Source organism: Stigmatopora nigra, chromosome 13 (genome assembly GCF_051989575.1).
Source record: "Stigmatopora nigra isolate UIUO_SnigA chromosome 13, RoL_Snig_1.1, whole genome shotgun sequence".
In the NCBI taxonomy this organism is placed as follows: Eukaryota; Metazoa; Chordata; class Actinopteri; order Syngnathiformes; family Syngnathidae; genus Stigmatopora; species Stigmatopora nigra.
Window position 1 is genome coordinate 12,194,994 of NC_135520.1, and position 20,007 is coordinate 12,215,000.

General features: G+C 43.5%; 2 protein-coding genes across 4 annotated transcripts in view; one reads left to right on the forward strand and one right to left on the reverse strand.

The window, feature by feature from the left end:
• mipol1 (mirror-image polydactyly 1) overlaps positions 1-16,229 on the reverse strand; it is a 98,895-nt gene extending 82,666 nt beyond the window's left edge. For 2 of the 3 annotated variants that reach the window (XM_077731115.1, XM_077731114.1), the window contains exons 1-2: positions 15,862-16,228; positions 15,625-15,775 (exon numbers count right to left, since the gene is read on the reverse strand). The gene's annotated coding sequence lies outside the window, so the exon portion shown is untranslated. Of the gene's footprint in view, positions 1-15,624; positions 15,776-15,861 lie in introns of all 3 variants that reach the window. The other variant, XM_077731120.1, reaches the window with a different exon arrangement.
• Positions 15,055-20,007, forward strand: part of LOC144206256 (transcription regulator protein BACH2-like) — a 48,272-nt gene continuing 43,319 nt past the window's right edge. Inside the window, exon 1 of the mRNA XM_077731107.1 lies at positions 15,055-15,282. The gene's annotated coding sequence lies outside the window, so the exon portion shown is untranslated. The remainder of the gene's footprint in view (positions 15,283-20,007) is intronic.

The window sequence follows — 20,007 nt, forward strand, 5'->3', positions numbered from 1 at the left end:
TATATATATATATATATATATATATATATATATATATATATATATATATATATATATATATATATATATATATATATATATATATATATATATATATATATATATATATATATATATATATATATATATATATATATATATATATATATATATATATATATATATATATATATATATATATATATATATATATATATATATATATATATATATATATATATATATATATATATATATATATATATATATATATATATATATATATATATATATATACATATATATATATATATTTATTTATTTATTCATTTCTTTGTTAAATCATTCTTCTAATTGTTTGAAGAGTGATCGGGGTCGTAACTAGTCATCTAGTCCTCTCACAAGGACTGTTTATCTGACATCTCACCCAGTCCCGGGCTCCAAGGACTGTTGATCTGGGTTTGCAGCGAAGAGTCGTCAGGGACTCTTGCTACCAGAAGATGGATATCAATCACTTCCAGGAACACTCGCATAGTGTTCCTACACCGTGACGCACATCGCGCTCTTTTATGTGAAGAGTCGTCAAGGACTCTTGCTACCAGAAGATGGATATCAATCACTTCCAGGAACACTCGCATAGTGTTCCTACACCGTGACGCACATCGCGCTCTTTTATGTAATTGTTATGCCAAATGAAGGTGTGATTGTTTTAATTCAAATGGAGTTTGTTTTTAGTTTCCTCTTTCTATTATTGTTAAATACCTTAATTGTTATTATAGTTACAGATGTTGTTTTTGCTTACACTTGTTGGATTAATCAATAACCTTGTAATTGTTTTGATTTATGGCTTTAAAGCCGTACGACAAATTACTGTTCGAGGAAATACTTTGGAGATCGGCAGGAAGTCTTGAAGTTTTGATGTAACTCCCCTTATAAGGTTATTACCAGAGATGGAAATTATTTAATTAATTGTCAATAATTCAATAAGATGTCTGCCTGCAATGATTGATAATTATAGAGAAGTGTAATTATTGACGAACCTATCACAGTGTTGATTGACTTGAAAACATTGCACCACAGAAAGAAAAGATGCATGGATACATGAAGAAGCAGAACAGTCTACAGACGGCCTATTCACAGCTGAAGGCCTACCATGCCTACCAAAGAATGTACTCCAAAAATGAGCCATGGGAGGAGCCATGTCTCAACAGGGGAATGATGGACATGGTACAGCGTGTGTTCCATGTTCCAGAGGTCTAAATACCTACTTTAAAAAATTGTAGGAACTGTTTAATTTGTTACAGACATAATGTGCAAGGTAACCTCATGCCCACACAAGGGCAACGTCCAAAAGGTACCTACCTATCTGAAATAAACACCGAGAAATAAGTCTAAAAAACACTGCTCGTACCATCCACAGAGCGTGGGACTGGTAGAGCAAACAAATGGTACGGTAAAACCAAGGCTTAAGAAAACTATGAAAGCGATAAAGAAGCCATAGCCAGAACGCCTAACACTCAAAACGTATGAAAATAGTACCAATTAGCTTGGGATTACCACTTTTGGAGATAGTTCATGGAAGACCATACCAACTGCCTCTACGGGAAGGTGAACCATGATAAGAGACTAAGGGTGAGGCCGATCTACTCATAGAATGAATGGTAAAATGTTTGGAGAAACTTGTCCAAAGAACATTTAAGCTGCCGTGATCATTTTGTCTACCCTGCAGGAGATGGTGAAGCCAGGTGACTGGATACTGATCCGAGTCATAAAAAGGGAAGTCTTGGCTCTCTCCACAATGGGAATACCCATTCATGGCCCAACTCACCAACCTCCACAGCAGCAAAGGTCGCTGAAAAGTCAAAGTCGATTCACCAACCTCAGGTCAAGGTAGTTCGAGACACAGGTGACTCAAGTGGACTGTAAGTCGGAGGGTGTCAAAACCTTTGTCCGTGAAAAACTCATCTGACGTCTACTCACCTGCCACGAGCACCCCTTACTTAACCTTGAGCTCCCATAGACTTTGCACCTCTACACAGAAGCCGCACTGAAAGCTGTTGCCACCCACAACAAAGTGACTGCACTGTCAGTGACAACCTGGGCGTGTCTGAACATCCCGCTCACAGACTCAAACTCAAAACAAGAATACTACTATGAAGAAGATGTGTGGCATAATGGTGTTCCAGAAGAAACTGATTGTTGTGACTGAAAGTTGTTGTGTGTAGCCCTATACCCATTTCCACAGGTATCCTGACATCCTGAATTCACTGGGTCTAGGTGTCACACTTAAATCTGCAGTGATGCAGATGTTCAAAGATGCATTACTTTGAAGGGGAGTGAACATAACAGTAAGAGATAAAAGATCAAAATTGGTGCAATTCAAACCACGTGATTTCAATCTGGGGCAGTGTTGTTCCTGGTGACCATTAATTGTGGTTTTTGTGTGAAAGCTATGATTTAAAACACAATCCATTCTCGCAATCTTTCAAAATGTGACGAGTCCTCTGTGTAAATGTACTTGTTTGATTTAAAAATTGGGTTCACTCATTAAGAGGGACGCAGAGGATTTTTTCTCGAATGGTGCTGAATACCTTGAGTTTGTCTTCTGCCTTGACAAGTGATTTTGTTATTTCCCATACCCTGTTGCGTGACTGTCAACGATATTTGTATTCTAGAACCTGGAGGAGAGGGATACAGATTCTTTCAAAGTTACTTCAGGGGGGAAATGTGAAATATGGATTGTATTCTTATATTTAATCTTTCACCCTTCTGCACTCATTTAAAGTTACTAGAATAGATATTTATTTAAACCTATTGGTTAAAACGTGCACTACACCTTTTGTTGTGATCACCTCCTTTTCCTGTTCATGTATTCCCGCCTAAAGTTTGTCTCCGCCTACCTCTTTTAAATGGTTTTCCCGAGCGATGAGACGTTCTATCTGCGGGAGACTTCCAGATGAACGTGAGTTCAGTCCGTCTGCAACCCCACCCGGCTAGGAGGGGGGGGGGGGGGCTAGACAGAATAATAGAACATGCGGGTGGCGGCCATTTTGAGAAGCGTTCGGGGAGTCTCCCTCGGATAACCTCCATCGGCTGGGAGTCAAAAACTACTACGTTGCCTGATGCTTCCTCTGTATGAAGATTATTGTTGAGGACCTAGCCTTAACAGTAAGATCCCTTCTAAGTTATTAAAGTTGTTGTTTTGAAGATAATTGCCTCGTCCGCTCCTCCTTCCCGCAACAGGGTGCTAATCCTTTCGCGATCGCGCCACGGCGCAGCGGCGCGAGCATAACAAGGTGCCTTTCAAGAAGAATGTAATACCAAATAAAACTAACGAGACGGATGCCAGAAGAAGGAGAATGTCTATCAAGAGAAGGTGAGTCCTCTTGATACCAACATGATTTGAACCAAAGCAAAGACGTTTTACGATAGATTAGATCCTGACGATGACAATGAAGATGGACTTCACCCTCGTTCCAGTCCCACGAGTGAGCCTCCTCTGCTGGCAGACCGGCAGGCAACGAAACGCTACGCCAAGGAATGGTTCCCCTTACATAATTCAAGAGAACGGTTGGTTATCTATTGCAGTGATTTTCAACCACTGTGCCGCGGCACACTAGTGTGCCGTGAGAGATCCTCAGGTGTGCCGTGAGAAATTATCCAATATCCTTTTTTTTAAATTAACATTTATTAATAGATTTCTGCAAATATGATGTCATTGTCCAATGTCCGTGCTGCAAAGGCTGGCAGCGTAATGTAATATTTGTCCGTGTGGCAACACGTAGTTGATTGACACGTTCCGCCAAGAAAATTAGTGATGCACCGTGGTGACAGTCATGGAGAAGTTTTTAAAAAGGACAACTGCAAACTCCGAACTGCGCCCTGGACAAGATTCTGACCCGGATAAAGGCCCTAGTATGAGTGGTGGAGAAAACAAAGCAAAGACGGTGAGCTCAAGGCAATATAGTAAAAGCTATCTTTCGTTTGGATTTACTTTCACCGGGGATGAGACGACACCTATTCCGTTATGCCTGGTGTGTGGCGAGAAGCTATCCAACAGCGCCATGGTGCCAAGCAAGCTTAAACGCCATCTCCAAACGAAACACCCGTCGCTTCAAAACAAGCCGATAGACTATTTTGTTCGCCTGCATGTAAACACAGAGAAACAGGCAACGTTTATGAGAAAAACCACAAAGGTAAATGAGAAAGCGCTCAAAGCTAGTTACCTAGTCGCCGAACTTGTTGCTAAATCAAAAAAGCCGCACACTGTGGCAGAGACATTAATACTACCTGCCTGTAAAGCCATTGTCAACGAGATGCTCGGCCCTGGTGCGGCTAAAGACATAGATAAAGTCCCGCTCTCTGATAACACAATTGCCAGGCGTATTGATGACATGTCTACAGACATCGAAAGCCATGTTTTGGAAAAGATACGCATCAGTAGGAAATTTGCGTTGCAAGTTGACGAGTCTACGGATATTAGTGGACATTCTCAGCTCTTGGCCAATGTGCGTTTTGTGGATGGTGATGCCATTAGAGAAAACTTCCTATTTTGCAAGACACTGCCAGAAAAAACAACTGGAGAGGAAATTTTTCGGGTCACATCGGAATATCTTGACCAGGGAGGACTTACGTGGGAAAACTGCACAAGTGTGTGCACTGATGGAGCTGCAGCCATGGTCGGGCGCACCAAAGGCTTCGTGAGTAGAGTGAAGGAAAGAAACCCAGATCTGATTATTACGCACTGTTTTTTGCACCGTGAGGCCCTCGTTGCGAAGACTTTACCAGTAGAACTGGTTCCTGTGTTGGACGATGTGGTGCGCATGGTGAACTTTGTGAAGACACGACCTCTGAAAAGCCGTATATTCGCATCTCTGTGTGAGGAAATGGGAGCGGAGCATAAAGCCTTATTGCTCCATACGGAGGTCCGATGGTTGTCGCGCGGTAAGGTGCTGACCCGTGTGTATGAGCTGCGAGAGGAACTTAAAATGTTTCTGACAAATGAGAGGTCTGATTACTCAAATCAGTTTGCAAGTGATGAGTGGTGCGCAAAGTTGGCATACCTGGCTGATATATTTCATCATCTTAATGAACTGAACACAAGGATGCAGGGCCGAAATGAAAACCTGCTTACAAGCACAGATAAAATAAATGGATTCCGTTTAAAGGTGCACCTCTGGCAACAACATGTGCAACGTGCCAACCTGGAGATGTTCCCACTCACAGACAAACAGCAAAGCAACACTGCTGCACTGTCTGAGGTAATAGGTAAACATTTGAAAAGTCTTGAGGAGAAGTTGTCATTTTATTTCTCTTCAGCCTCCACTGAATGCTTTGACTGGGTTAGGGACCCATACAGCTCGGCATCAGTTGTTCGAAAGGACATGACTTTACAAGAGCAGGAGGAACTAACTGAACTGAGACAGGATCGTGGTTTAAAACTAAGATTTGCTGATCTTCCTTTGGACAGTTTTTGGTTGACTGCTGCCAAGGAGTTCCCCATTCTGGCCAACAAAGCTGTTCTGACATTGCTCCCATTTTCCACAACATATCTGTGTGAGCTGAGCTTTTCAAGCCTAACTGCTATAAAAACTAAAAAGAGAGAGAGACTGAGAGCTGTTGAAGAAGAGCTTCGTGTGTGTCTTTCTACTATTCCTGCCAGGATATCGGCTTTGTGTTCATCTAAACAGGCCCAGGTTTCACACTGACTGAGTATAAATAAATTGAGAAATTATATTGTAATTAAATATACTATACAGAGTGTCATTTTGTAAAATCTTTGGTTAGTGGTGTGCCACAAATTTTTCCAATGTAAAAAAATGTGCCGTGGCTCAAAAAAGGTTGAAAAACACTGATCTATTGGAGTAACTTGGCCTTTTTGAAACTGGATGCCTACACGGACATTTTAATTCAAAGAACTGAAAGTGTTTGACCATCCTCATGCTTTAAAAAAAACAAGAACAAAGCATTACTACCTGTCTACTGCATGAGCAACCAGAAAGCCTAGACCACTAAAGCCTTCACAAACTGTTGGTGTACCTTGCTGAAAGGGGTCTGCCTTTCAAGACTATATCAAACTCCCCTGCGGCACCCAGCCAAACCACTACAGCTCCTCTGAGCATACAGGCATTTTTTGGGGAATCCGGCCTTACCGCATCCCACTGTTACGAGGGAGAACCTGGTAATAGTAGACAGTTCTTTCACCAGTGCTCCTTGGTATTTGACCAGCAGCCACTCACCTTTTGTGAGTGATTGCTCCCGTGTTGCTTATATTATGACTCTCCTCGATGGTAGGGCATCCACTTTGGCCATGGCAGTAAGGAATGCTTGAGAGTCCAACCTTTTTCAAACCTCATCAAGGTTTTCGACCTGCTGGACTTTGTTACGAGCAATCTGACCGTGGCTGACTACACAATTCAATTTCAAATTCTGGCTGCGGAATATGGATTTAACGATTTGGCACTATGCAGAATCTTTCAACGTGGACTTTTTCCCGTGGTCAAGCAGGCTGTTGAGTTGACAAAATCAGGCTGGAGGAGCTATTCGCCTAGGCCAACCGGTTGGATAATCGTCTACAAAAGCACGAGCTAGAGAGTGCCAGAGAAAGCTAGAGCCGTCTGAGACCCCCTGCAGAAAGCTCCACAGTGGCCGTGTGGGTGGATGGCACCGCATCTCCATAGATTCCGGCACCGGAGCGGTGTCAAGACGCGATAAGAGTGGAGCCCATGCAATTCGGCGGGGGACATCTCCCGTTGGCAGAAGAGCAAGAAGACGAAGTGGCATGTGACTTTATAGCGGCATACCGGGCCACTGTGTGGCCACCTATGACGTGCTGCCCTTGTGCCGCCATGGTTCTACCCCCCACAAGGCTTCTTGCGATGGAGAAGAGAGGACCATGTCGATAGAATCACGATGACAGGAGACCATTAGGTAAAAAATAACTAGGGTTGTGTCATTTGTCGAGTTCAAAATTTCAGATCCCCTCTGCTTCTTGGGAAGGCGTGTCGGTGGAGTCGGGGAGGTCTTCAAAGTATTCGGCCCACCGATTCACAACATCCCAAGTGGAGGTCAGCAGCACCCCATCCCCACTTTACACTGTGTTGATGGTGCACTGATCCCCCCTTCTAAGAAGTTGGATGGTGGACCAAAATTGACTAGAAGCCACCCGGAAATCGTTCTCCTTGGCCTCACTGAACTCCTGTCATGCCCGGAATTTTGCGTCGGAGACGACAAGAGCTGCATGCCGCTTGGCCACCAGGTGCCTATCAGCTGCCTCCAGAGTCCAGTGGGCCTGACGGCATCCCTTATTGCCGGTGTCCATCAGGTTGTTGTGGGATTGCCGCCATGACAGGCACCGATCACCTTGCGGCCACAGCTCCGGTTTTCTGCCTCAGCAATAATAATAATTATTAAACATAGGCTTTGTCTTCATCATTGACTTGACAAAAGCCTTATTGTAATCTTCCCCAGCTGCGTATGACAAAATTGGTGGTGCTTCTCCACAAAGTGCGCTTTCCCGGCAAAAGCCCCAAATAAGTAATAATTTCAGACTCGTTGGTACTCTGCCGTGATGGATACATCGCAACTCCCCCTGAGCGCAAACAAATCCCGGTGACTGCAGAAAAAAATTGCCTCGCAGATGCCAGCAAAAAAAACTTACCTGTCGTTTACCTGTCACTTACCTGTGACTGTCTCCTCACTTACCTTCAGTCAGCCAGCAGAAGGCAGATCACCACCCAACATCCTTCATGTTACCTGACCCCAAGTTATTACACAGAAGGGCTTGTGTGTTGTGCTACCGCAAGTTCTTAGTCATGATGGCTGTGGGAAAAAACTGTCCCTAAGCCTATTTGTCCAATATGAACAAGCAATTGTGTTGGGTTTATTCTTTGTTACTATTATACATATATATGTGTAGTAATTCATTTCTTTGTTAAATCATTAAAAGTCTTTCTATTGTTCGGCTCGAGGTCATAAACTGCCACCTAGTCCACTCGCACATGTTCTTCTCCAAGGATTGTTGACGCTACATCTCACCCAGTATCGGGCTGTGAGGGTGGTTGATCGGGCAAGGACTCGGGATATCTTCCATTTCCATAACAAAGATGTTGTTTCTGCCACGTCCATAACACCCGTGACGCACTTCGGGCTTCTTTATGTAATTGTTATATGATTGTTAGGTCAAATGAAGGCGTGATTGTTTTTGTTTTAATGCCTTAAAGCTGTACGCAAAATACTGTTCGAGAGGATACTTTGGACGATCTCCTGCCTTAAGGTTACTTATCCGTGATCCAATCTATTTAATTAAATGTCAATAATTGAATAAGATGTCTGCCTGCAGTTATTGATAATTACAAAGGGTAATTATTAATGAACCTATCAAATTGCCAAGCGACTTTGTCATTTTATCATAATGTTATCTTACAGTCGGTAGTTTGTGAGACCTGTAGCGTCTGCCAGATGGCAGCAGCTGGAACAGGTTGTGACCAGAGTGGTATGAGTCCCCGACAATGTTCCCTGCTGAGGTAACGAGGGGTGTAAATGTCTTCCAGTGAGGGCAGAGAGCAGCCGGCGATCTTTTGGGCAGTGTTAATCACTCTCTGTATGGTCTTTTTGTCTGCTGCCGTGCTTCCAGCGTACCACACTGTAATTCAGTGTGCCAGGATGCTCTCCACAGTAGCTCTATAGAATGTTACCAGAAGCTTAGTGTCCAAGTTTTTCCTCCTGAGTACCCTGAGGAAATGGAGTCATTTTTGGGCCTTCTTCCCCACTGCTATGGTGTTTGTAGAATAGAAGTTTGGAACATGGTCCACTCGGACTCAATGTTCCCCGCCTCTTCCCGGACATGAGAGAAACTCTCAAAGATGAGAATTGAAACTCTTTCTTACAGGAGACTCCGCCAGGCCATCCCAGTGGACCCTCACTAAACCTTTGGGTCTCCTGGGCTGCACGAGCATCTGTCCCCTCCATCGCAGCCAAGTCACCACTATGTGGTGATCGGTTTACAGCTACGCTGCTCTCTTTACCCGAGTGTCCAAGACATGTTGCTGCAGGTCCGATGACAGGACCACAAAGTCGACCATTGAACTGCGACCTAGGGTGTCCTAGTGCCAAGTGCACACGTGGACACCCTTGTGCTTGAAAACGTGACCGGACGTTTGGTTGCCGGTCTTTTGGTCGCCGGTCTTTTGGTCGCCGGTCTTTTGGTCGCCGGTCTTTTGGTCGCCGGTCTTTTGGTCGCCGGTCTTTTGGTCGCCGGTTTTTTTGGTCGCCGGTCAAATGTACTTAGATATTGAACAGTACTTAGATATTAAACAGTACTTCGATATGAAACTCTCTCTCATGAATATAATTTTGAAAGCTGGTTTCAACAGTAAACTCTCCGTCACCATTTGACCGGCGATCAAAAGACCGGTGACCAAACGTCCGAGCACTGATATGGTGTTCATTGTTGTCAATCCACGATGAGCGCAGAAATGCAACAATTTAATACCACTTGAGTTCCAATCAGGGGGGCTGTTCTTCCCAATCACTCCCCTCCAGGTCCCACTGTCCCACTGTCATTGCCTACGTGAGCATTGAAGTCCCCCAGCAGAACAAGGGAGTCCCCAAAAGAGCACTTTTCAGCACACCAGCCAAAGACTGTCTGCTGGCTGTTTGTGCCTGCCACACAATCACAGGCCCAGCCCCTAATAAATCAAGCGCTTCCAGGTGTGATTCATCAGCAAAAGTATTAAAAGCTAGCAAGAACATGACCACGCTCCTGGATCATCCTAATCAGTTTACTGTTAAGTACCCTCGCTCCTTGCTTGCCCCTACTGATCTCTGACCTCTTGTTTTGCTCCTGACCACACTCAGACCCACAAGCACGCACCACAGACCGTGACCTCGCTTTCAAGCATTGTAACCTTTGCTCTGGAATCCACTACGTCCTGGCCGGACGTTTCCCGGTCTTTTGGTCGCCAGTCAAATGGTGAGAGACAGTAAGTACTGTTGAAAACAGCTCTCAACAAGTGTTTAATACCCACTGTTGATTCAGAGAGAGAGAGAGAGAGAGAGAGAGAGAGAGAGAGAGAGGGGTTAATATCTAAGTACTGTTGAAACCAGCTCTCAAAATTATCTTCACAAAAGTTTAATATCTAAATGACTACTGTTGATTCATGACAGAGAGAGGTTAATATCTAAGTAATATTTAATATCTAAGTACTGTTTAATATCTAAGTACTGTTTAATATCTAAGTACTGTTTAATATCTAAGTACTGTTTAATATTTAAGTACTGTTTAATATCTAAGTACTGTTTAATATATAAGTACTGTTTAATATCTAAGTACTGTTTAATATCTAAGTACTGTTTAATATCTAAGTACTGTTTAATATCTAAGTACTGTTTAATATCTAAGTACTGTTTAATATCTAAGTACTGTTTAATATCAAAGTACTGTTTAATATCCAAGTACTGTTTAATATCTAAGTACTGTTTAATATCTAAGTACTGGTTAATATCTAAGTACTGTTTAATATCTAAGTACTGTTGAAACCAGCTCTCAAAATTATATTCACAAGAGTTTAATATCTAAATATCTACTGTTGATTCATGACAGAGATAGGTTAATATCTAAGTACTGTTTAACATCTAAGTACTGTTGAAACCAGCTCTCAAAATTATAAGAGTTTAATATCTAAATGTCTACTTGCAATGTTGAAATACTTTAGATTGTTAAACTCCAATTAGAACAAAGTGACTGGGAAATTACCATACAACAGGCCAGGCAAGAGTTTAATATCTAAATGTCTACTTGCAATGTTGAAATACTTTAGATTGTCAAACTCCAATTAGAACAAAGTGACTGGGAAATTACCATACAACAGGCTGCATGCGGTATTATGCCCGACAAACCAAAAAGCTATAGGCAACAGTCAATGAGCGTTTGATAAAGCTCACCGAGGACTATGCAAACCCGGATAAATTCTCGGACAAATTATTTTACCTGCAAGCCATTGCATACCTTTTGTAAGTCTTATTGTTTTCAGTACCAGCAAAGCCATTTAAAAATAAAATGAAAATCAGTCATAGGCATTGTCGTCATCATTGACTTGACAAAAAGCCTAGTAGTCATACCCTCAGCAGCGTATGCTTACCATTTGTAAACTTTATTGCTTTTAATAAAAACTCCCATCTGTGATGTCCCTTTGCACATAATTGTTACGATCTCGCCGCGTAGTGCGACTGGATCGGTGGAGAAGTTGAACCCAGATGCAGAGTCGCCGAAGTAAATGGAAAGGTGAGGCAGATCTGTAGCTCTTGTAGGTTGATTTAATAAACGTGGTAACATAACATAAACAACTTAGCTTGATCTCTCGTGACAAACGGAATGAACATGCGGCGTGGCGTCAATGGAAACAGCAATGACTACGAGGATAAACAGGAAACGAAACCAGAACGAAACCAGGTCGATCCGACGGCGTCCACAGAAAATCATAATGCTTAAATACCAAGAATAATCTAATCACGTAATTAGTGACAGCTGATAGTTATCGTGACGTCATGCCAGGAAAGGCAATCCAGCCACTCCTGACAGTACATCCCCTCTAAGGGACGGATTCTAGACATCCCAAGGTCAATTACAACATGAGAAACGGAAACAAGCAGGGAGGGTGGGTGGGAGATCTAGAATTGTCCGGTGGTCTTCCACACCAACCCAAGAACAGACGGAGAGGTCGCTCCGGCGGGCGTCCGCGCCAGCCAGAAACGAGACAAGTCAGTGGCAGGTCTGGCGGGCGTCCGTGCCGGTCAGAAACAAGACGGGGCAGAGGCAAGTCTGGCGGGCGTCCGTGTCGGCCAGAAACAAGACGAGGCTGTGGTCGATCCGGTGGGCGTCCGCGCCGGCCAGAAACGAGACGAGTCAGTGGCAGGTCTGGCGGGCGTCCGCGCCGGCCAGAAACGAGACGAGGCTGAGGTCGATCCGGCGGGCGTCCGCGCCGGCCAGAAACGAGACGAGGCTGTGGTCGATCCGGCGGGCGTCCGCGCCGGCCAGAAACAAGACGAGGCTGTGGTCGGTCCGGCGGGCGTCCGCGCCGGCCAGAAACGAGACGAGGCAGTGGTCGATCCGGCGGGCGTCCGCGCCGGCCAGAAAGGAGACGAGGCAGTGGTCGGTCCGGCGGGCGTCCGCGTCGGCCAGAAACGAGACGAGGCTGAGGTCGATCCGGCGGGCGTCCGCGCCGGCCAAGAACGTGACGAGGCTGTGGTCGATCCGGCGGGCGTCCGCGCAGGCCGGATACGAGACGAGGCTGAGGTCGATCCGGCGGGCGTCCGCGCCGGCCAGAAACGAGACGAGGCAGTGGTCGGTCCGGCAGGCATCCCAGTTGGTCCCTTAAGTCTTTGCCAAACTGCCTGCCTTCAGGAAATATTAGAAGTTTAGTACGGTCGGGCACCTTACCCTGTTTGCTCGGGGGGTGGACAACCCTCTTCTCCCAGGAACCCGGATCATTGCTTCTCTGGACGTCGCCGGCCCCGTCCTCCAGGGGCACCGGCGAATTGCCACTCTCGACGTCGCCGGCTTCTTCATCCAGGGACTCCGGCGAATTACCACTCTTGACGTCGCCAGTCCCTTCTTCCAGGGACTCCGGCGAATTACCACTCTTGACGTCGCCAGCCCCTTCTTCCAGGGACTCCGGCGAATTACCACTCTTGACGTCGCCAGTCCCTTCCTCCAGGGACTCCGGCGAATTACCACTCTTGACGTCGCCAGCCCCTTCTTCCAGGGACTCCGGCGAATTCCCACTTTTGACGTCGCCGGCTTCTTCATCCAGGGCCTCCGGCGAATTTCCACTCTTGACGTCGCCAGCCCCTTCTTCCAGGGACTCCGGCGAATTGCCACTCTTGACGTCGCCAGCCCCTTCTTCCAGGGACTCCGGCGAATTACCACTCTTGACGTCGCCAGTCCCTTCCTCCAGGGACTCCGGCGAATTACCACTCTTGACGTCGCCAGCCCCTACTTCCAGGGACTCCGGCGAATTACCACTCTCGACGTCGCCCGCCCCTTCTTCCAGGGACTCTGGCGCATTGCCACTCTCGACGTCGCCAGCCCCTTCATCCAGGGACTCCGGCGAATTGGCACTCTCGACGTCGCCAGCCCCTTCATCCAGGGACTCCGGCGAGTTTTTCAAAGTACTTTTTGGCGATTGGTGTGAGTGTTCCTGGGCTCATGTCGCCCAGATTGATTGTGGGTTACTTCTTGGCCACTGGGATGATAGTGGCTCATTTTAGGCAGGCTGGGATGGCGGTCTGTGTTAGTAATAGGTTGAAAATGGGAGTGAAAAATGAAACTAGTTCATTAGCACATGCCTTGATTACTTCCCATCTGGTCCTGTGTCCTTCCTGGGGTTCACAGCGCAGAGCATACGTCTCACATCCAAAACCTCCATAGTGGGAAAGTTTCTGAGGTTGATGTATTGGAAATTGCAATGGTGTGACTGAGTGCAAGGCTTGGGACTCAAAGTGGGCAAAAAGATTGTTTAGCTCCTCTGCCAGTGCCGTACCTGAGTCCGCAGGAGTCTCAGCACTGCCCTTGTAGTTGTTGAGGGACTGTATGCTCTGCCTCATCATGCCAGCGTTGTTGAGTTGCCTTTCTATCTTTCCTTTCTAGTCTGGTTTGGCAGCCTTGTTGACTCCCCTCAGGTTGGCACGAGATGCACTGTAGAGTGCCCTGTCATTGAAGGCAGCATCATGAGCCTGGAGGCGTGATCAGAACTGGTTGGTCATCCAGGGTTTCCAGTTTAGATACACCTGGATGATGTTCTCCACAGTGACCAAAGCCTGTAGTACTTGATGTAAGATAGTACTGTATATGTGAATGTCCTCATGGTCGAAAGTCTCCCATTGTGTCCGTTTAAAGCAGTCTTGGAGTCAGGGGAAGGCATCGACAGGCCAGGTGACCATGGTTTGTCTTTGGGCTTTGTTGGCCAAGGGGGGTTTATGCTAGGGCCATGAACAATGATTGCTGGTGTGACTGTCCAGAGCGGGAGAGTGGTATGACTTTGTATCCACACTTGATGAACCTCGGCATCGTTTCAGTACCGCGAGTGAGCCTCCTTGGTAGACCGGGATGCAGCAAAATGCTACGTTAAGGAAGAGTTCCCTCACATAATTCCAGAGAATGTCTAGATATCTCCCAGAGCAATTTTTTAACATGAGTGAGACTGGCCTTTTTTGGAAGAGGATGCCTTCCCGGATCTATTTTTCAAAGATGAACAAAATGTGTGGATCGTCATATGTGGGAATGCGGCTGGCTTCATAGTAAAGTCAGCCAAGCTTGACCATCCTCATGTTCTACTGGATGACAGAAAGCCTGGATCACGGAAGCCATCACAAAGGACTGGTTCTTACACTGACCTTCATGGTCTGGACCAAACGTGGGCAAACATTCCACAAAAGGCTGCAGTGGGTGCGGGCTTTCTTTCCAATCTCTTTCCACAAATCAAGTATCTTAGAAGTGCAATCAGTGTATTCCAGTCAGGTGCTTCTTTTTTAAGCAGAACCCCATTCGTTAACCTGTCTGTGTTGGATCGGTTGCAACAAAAACCTGCACGCACGGCGGTTTTAGTATGATGTATTTAATATGGGACAGACTCTGTCCCATATTAAATACATCATACTAAAACTCAATATGTAATGCTACCTGGAAAAGAGATTGTGTAGACGGCAAGATCAAAATCACCACTCAGATCACTGAAAAAAAAGACTGATTCTCATATTTTTTAAACAATTATAGATGAATGCTACATTTAGAAACAAGTACTAATAATATTGAAGACGTTTATTAAAATGATTATTATTATAAGCCAGTGTAAAAACTATACGTTTATTACATGGATACATTCCTCAATTTATATTTTTAAGTAGACACTTAAGTCTCAACACTTTAGCATTTAATATTTCCGTAGGACTTAATATCAAATTATAAATTGTTGTGTACTGTACAATTAGGTTATCGTAGTTCAAGTATGGAGTTGTGATAACCGCAAGGGTAGCAGGCAGACGTCATCATCGTAAATGCAGAGGGGGCTTGGTCGTTGTTGTGAATGAGAGGCTAGCATGACGTCAGCAAACCAATGTCAACAATGCAGCTCTTGGAGGAGAAAAGGCGTTCCATCGAACAAGAACTGAAAGCCGTGTACGACGCAGCGATTGATGCATACACCCATTAAAACAGGGAATCTTGTTATTCGAGGACAGTGGGGATTAATCAACATGCAGACGTACTTTTATTTATGAGAACCTACCGAGGGAGAGCAGAAAAGGGTAAGTTTTTGCTTCGTTGCATTGACAAAGCGTGAGCACTACGTGTTTGCAGCCTAACTAAAGCGACGTGGTGGAGCAGCTTGCCCAATTGTTTTTCTTGTCGTAGCCATGCGCCTATCCACTGAACAACTGCTTCATTTGTTTCCCTTGCGTTTTATTTCATTTTAGTATGGTTGCGCTTAAGTTAGTAGGGATGCTGATATAAAGGAAAGCCGTACAGTTACGTGAGGTGTTTTCACTAAACACGCTCCCGAGCCACCATGTTAGCATGCCACGAGCTTCACATGGCCTTTGTTTCGGATCTTTTGTTTGTAGCCTCATCCAAATATGTAAAATTGTTACCGAATATTAAATGAGGTGTTTCCCCAGTTGTAGTCCACGGTGTCTTATGTCAGACTGGGAATGACCCGGTTTGTAGCATGACAAGACCACACGCACCGCATGAATTTCACTCGGAAGTTGACGGTCTTAACATTTTGCAGATTGGAGACACCTAGATAAAACAAGTGCCAGTTTATTATGAACTTGATGAAAAAGATGTTGCGCTGGGAGAGTGATCATCCCCCTGGTTTACGTTACCTGCTGTCATTCTGGGGACGAAAGGCGCTGGCGAGGGACAAAGGAACAGCAAGGCTTCCTCCCCCTAACACCCGCCCTCAGTCGCGGAGTATACTCGGTTCACACAACGGGCACAGCGGAGAGTGCTAGAATTGGAAAAATATCTTCACGAGGTTTAACTCCCACTTAATCTTTTCTAATTATTTTGAGGGGACAACGTGAATCAGTTAGTTATACCATCAAACAAACTGAATCATTGCGACAAACATTTTTTTGGGGATATCAATTAAATTCTGTTTAAGTGAAATATCATTTATTGAAATAACTATGAATCTTGTTGCAGAATAAAATAACCCTTTGTTTTTGTGCAACCTGCTTCCCTGCCCACATGGCCACCCGCCCTCCTTTTTAACCATCGATGGCTGTCTCCAACGGAAGCTCATTGCATTCACCTTAAAAAAGCCCTGGCCGTTTTTCAATTTTATTGTTTTTTTAATACACTCTTCTTCGTTGTTTTTCCAAATCTTTTTTCCTGGGGTTGTTTTTTTTAATTTATTTTTTTTATTCGTTTTTCAAATTAATAATTTTTTTCAAAATTCCATTTTACTAATTAATTATTTTTTGGGGTTGTTTTTTTAAAGATTAAGAATAGTTCATATATTTTGCTTGGTCCATGCATAAAAATGATACAGTTTAAATCAGGGGTGGGCAAACTTTTCAATACATATAAAAAACTGCATCCGTTAACAGTACATATGAAACATAAACAGAAAAAAAGACTAAAGTATTAACATACTCATCACTCATAATTAAAGTAAAAAGTATAAAGTACAAAGTAAAGTAAAAAGGAATGTATTAAGAAATATTAAAATGTATTTAAAAAAAGATAGAAAGGCTGTAAAACACGAAGAACAAATAAGAAAAGACAGAGCTACTGCCACTGGCTTCCGCGTGAAGGCGCCATCTTGGGGGAAAAAAATTGGACAACATCGGCGGGCCGGAAAAAAAACCTAACTGGGCTTATGAGGCCCACGGGCCGTAGTTTCCCCATGTCTGGTTTAAATGCATCCAAGCTGGTTACGTTGTGACTCAACAGACAACCAGAGGACTGTTGAAATAATAAATATAATAAGGAGCCGCTACGACTTGCAACTAAGAAGCTGGAATCGAGTATGTGTATGCGAGCGAGACCCCCCTTTCTAAAATCTCGTGTCATAACTCCTAATTACGAATGCCTCTAGTTACGAAAGTTTCAGGTTACAAATTTTTATATGCAAATGAGTGACTCGAGATACGAAAAAGATCCAAGTTACCAAATCCCCCAAAAAGTAAATGCATTTTCCTCATACGTTATTAAATTTTCAAATCCCCTTATTAAGCGGTTAAAAATTTCCAATGCAATGTGGCACATATTTTCACAATGGATGGCTTTCGACCCTGGCCTAATGCGCTCTTGCCCCCATCTGCCGGAAACATGGGTATTACATCTATAACAGCCGCAGAGGGAGGTATTTCAGCGGCAGAGGATACATTTTCATATGCTTTATTTATTAGAAGACATTAATAAATAATTTCCTTTTAATTTTCGTTCATTTTATGTTTTTTCCTCACATCTTTCATTCAAAATTGGGACACTGACCAATTTTAAAGGGTTTAGTTGGTAGTTGTTTGAGGGCCATGGGACGATTTAGAAAATTTACATGTAAAGTACACCTTTACCTGTGAAATTTTCATGTTACGAAAAAAGTCTTGGAACCAATTAATTTTGTAAGTAGAGGTACGACTGTAATTAAAAAAACACATCACAAATCATTAATTTGAAAAACGAGGACCAATAATAAAATAAAAAGAAACCCAGACAATTAATTGGAAAACGGAGGTTTCAATAAAATAATTATTAACGAAAATAACCCCAAAAATAAATTATTTTGAAAAACGGCCTGGGCTTTTTATTTTTACATCAGATCTTTACATCAGACATAGGCATTGTCGTCATCATTGACTTGACAAAAAGCCTAGTAGTCATCATACCCTCAGCTGCGTATGACGAAATTGTATAGTGCTTCTCCACTGGTCCGCCATCCCAGGCAAGACCCCTTAACTGACATATTCAGACTTGTTAGCACTCCGCCACGATGGAAACATCGCATCACCTCTTGTTGCCTCACCGATGCTAACAAGAATAAAATGTATCACTTACCTCTCACTGTCTTCTTACTTACCCTCCCTCAGTTCGCCTGTAGAAGGCAGATCCACGCCAAAAATTGTGGGCAATGGATCGGGCGTTTGTCAAAAAGATACTAGGAAGCGGGGCTCGGAGTGGTTGTTGTCGTAGCCCAACCGCAATGGCCGCCCGACATCCGCTCCCCTGCCTCCTTTCTCTTCGCCGTCTACGGCGTACTTTGGGGGGGGTTGGATATCCTCGGAGATCCTGGAGGTCTCCGGATGTTCTTAGGGATATCGACAGTCAGTCCGTAGTAAGTTGTGAAATTGGGTGTCTTGCCTTTCAACCAACGAACTGGAGAGCAATGAGCCGCTGCGCCCGAGCGCGCCGCCATCTTGAACTCCGGTGAATCTTTAAGGTGAATGCAATAAGCTTCTGTGGTCTCCTTCCCACCCTCTCTCGTAATAGGGGAGCATCACAGTGCTTGGAGCACTTGTTGTCAAGAGTTGGACTCCTCTTGCTTCGTTTACTTCCTCTTTCTTCGTTTACCTCCTCTTCTACTTGCCATACACTTCGAATGAATGGATCAGATGTGAGGTGAAGGAAGCCAATGAAATACTTGCTACAGCTGTGTAGGCAAAAGCTATTAAACGGTTCTTTTAAATTCTCCTTCATTCTATTATGATCCTTCACCACTTTGCGGCTTCAGTATATCGTGTGCTTTTATCTTGAGTATAAAGAAAAAAAACTCAAAATGCATGCCTAAACAGGAGATGAAAAATGGTTCGTGAAAATGGCAGTAGTCAAGGCACCGCTTCTTCGGTGCTGAAATGGGTGGCACTCAGCACAGAAGAAGAGAAATTTCATCGGAGAAGGAGAATGACACACCGACTCTATAAACAATGTGCCTTTTCTTGGATTTGTGATTGGATTGGATAACTTTATTCATACCGTATTGATTGGTATATATATACATTATACATATACAGTGTTCCCTCGGTTATCGCGGTTAATGGGGACCGGGACCACCCGCGATAAGTGAATTTCCGCGAAGTAGGGATTCCCCTTCAAAAATGCTTAATTTGAATTTAATTAAAAAAATATTTATTATTATTATTATTTACCCCCTGTATACAGTACACCATATAGAATACGGGTAGAGAGAGGGAAATTCATGTTATAACAAACAAAAACTGTAAAATATGTTGTCTCAATGTAATATTTGTCCCCCCCCCCCAAAAAGAATCCACAAAGCTCCACGAAGTAGCGAGGGAACACTGTATATACACACACACACACACATATATATATATATATATATATATATATATATATATATATATATATATATATATATATATATATATATATATATATATATATATATATATATATATATATATATATATATATATATATATATATATATATATATATATATATATATATATATATATATATATACATATATATATATATGTATATATATATATACATACATACATACATATATACACATACACACACACACACACATATATATAAGATGGTGGTTTCAAGCAAATAATTAGCTCGAGATACGAGAAAAATTTCATTATGCAAGAAAGCCACGTGGCCATGACAAGAGGCTGTTTATCATTGTAGCGCAGTCTTTTTTGCATCTCTTTCGTGTTTAACAGATATCTACGAGCACGGGGCCATTTATTCACACGAGTTTCTCCTACACATGGACCAGAAAACACACAACGTGCATGTGCGGGCAAAAAGAGGGCTTTCGGGTGATGAAGTGTACTCGTGCACACTACACTGATAGCCAATGGAACCCTTTCTCAGAATAAAACTTCATTACTCACAATTAAAAGCCTGTTACCTCCCGCGATCGCTCATTGAAGGCTACTTCTCTTTGGCAAGTGGTCATGCATTATCCTAATGTGGACATTTGTGTGCATCATTTTCGTATTATTTAGAAGGGAATACAACAGCAAACAGCCCATCGATAGCGA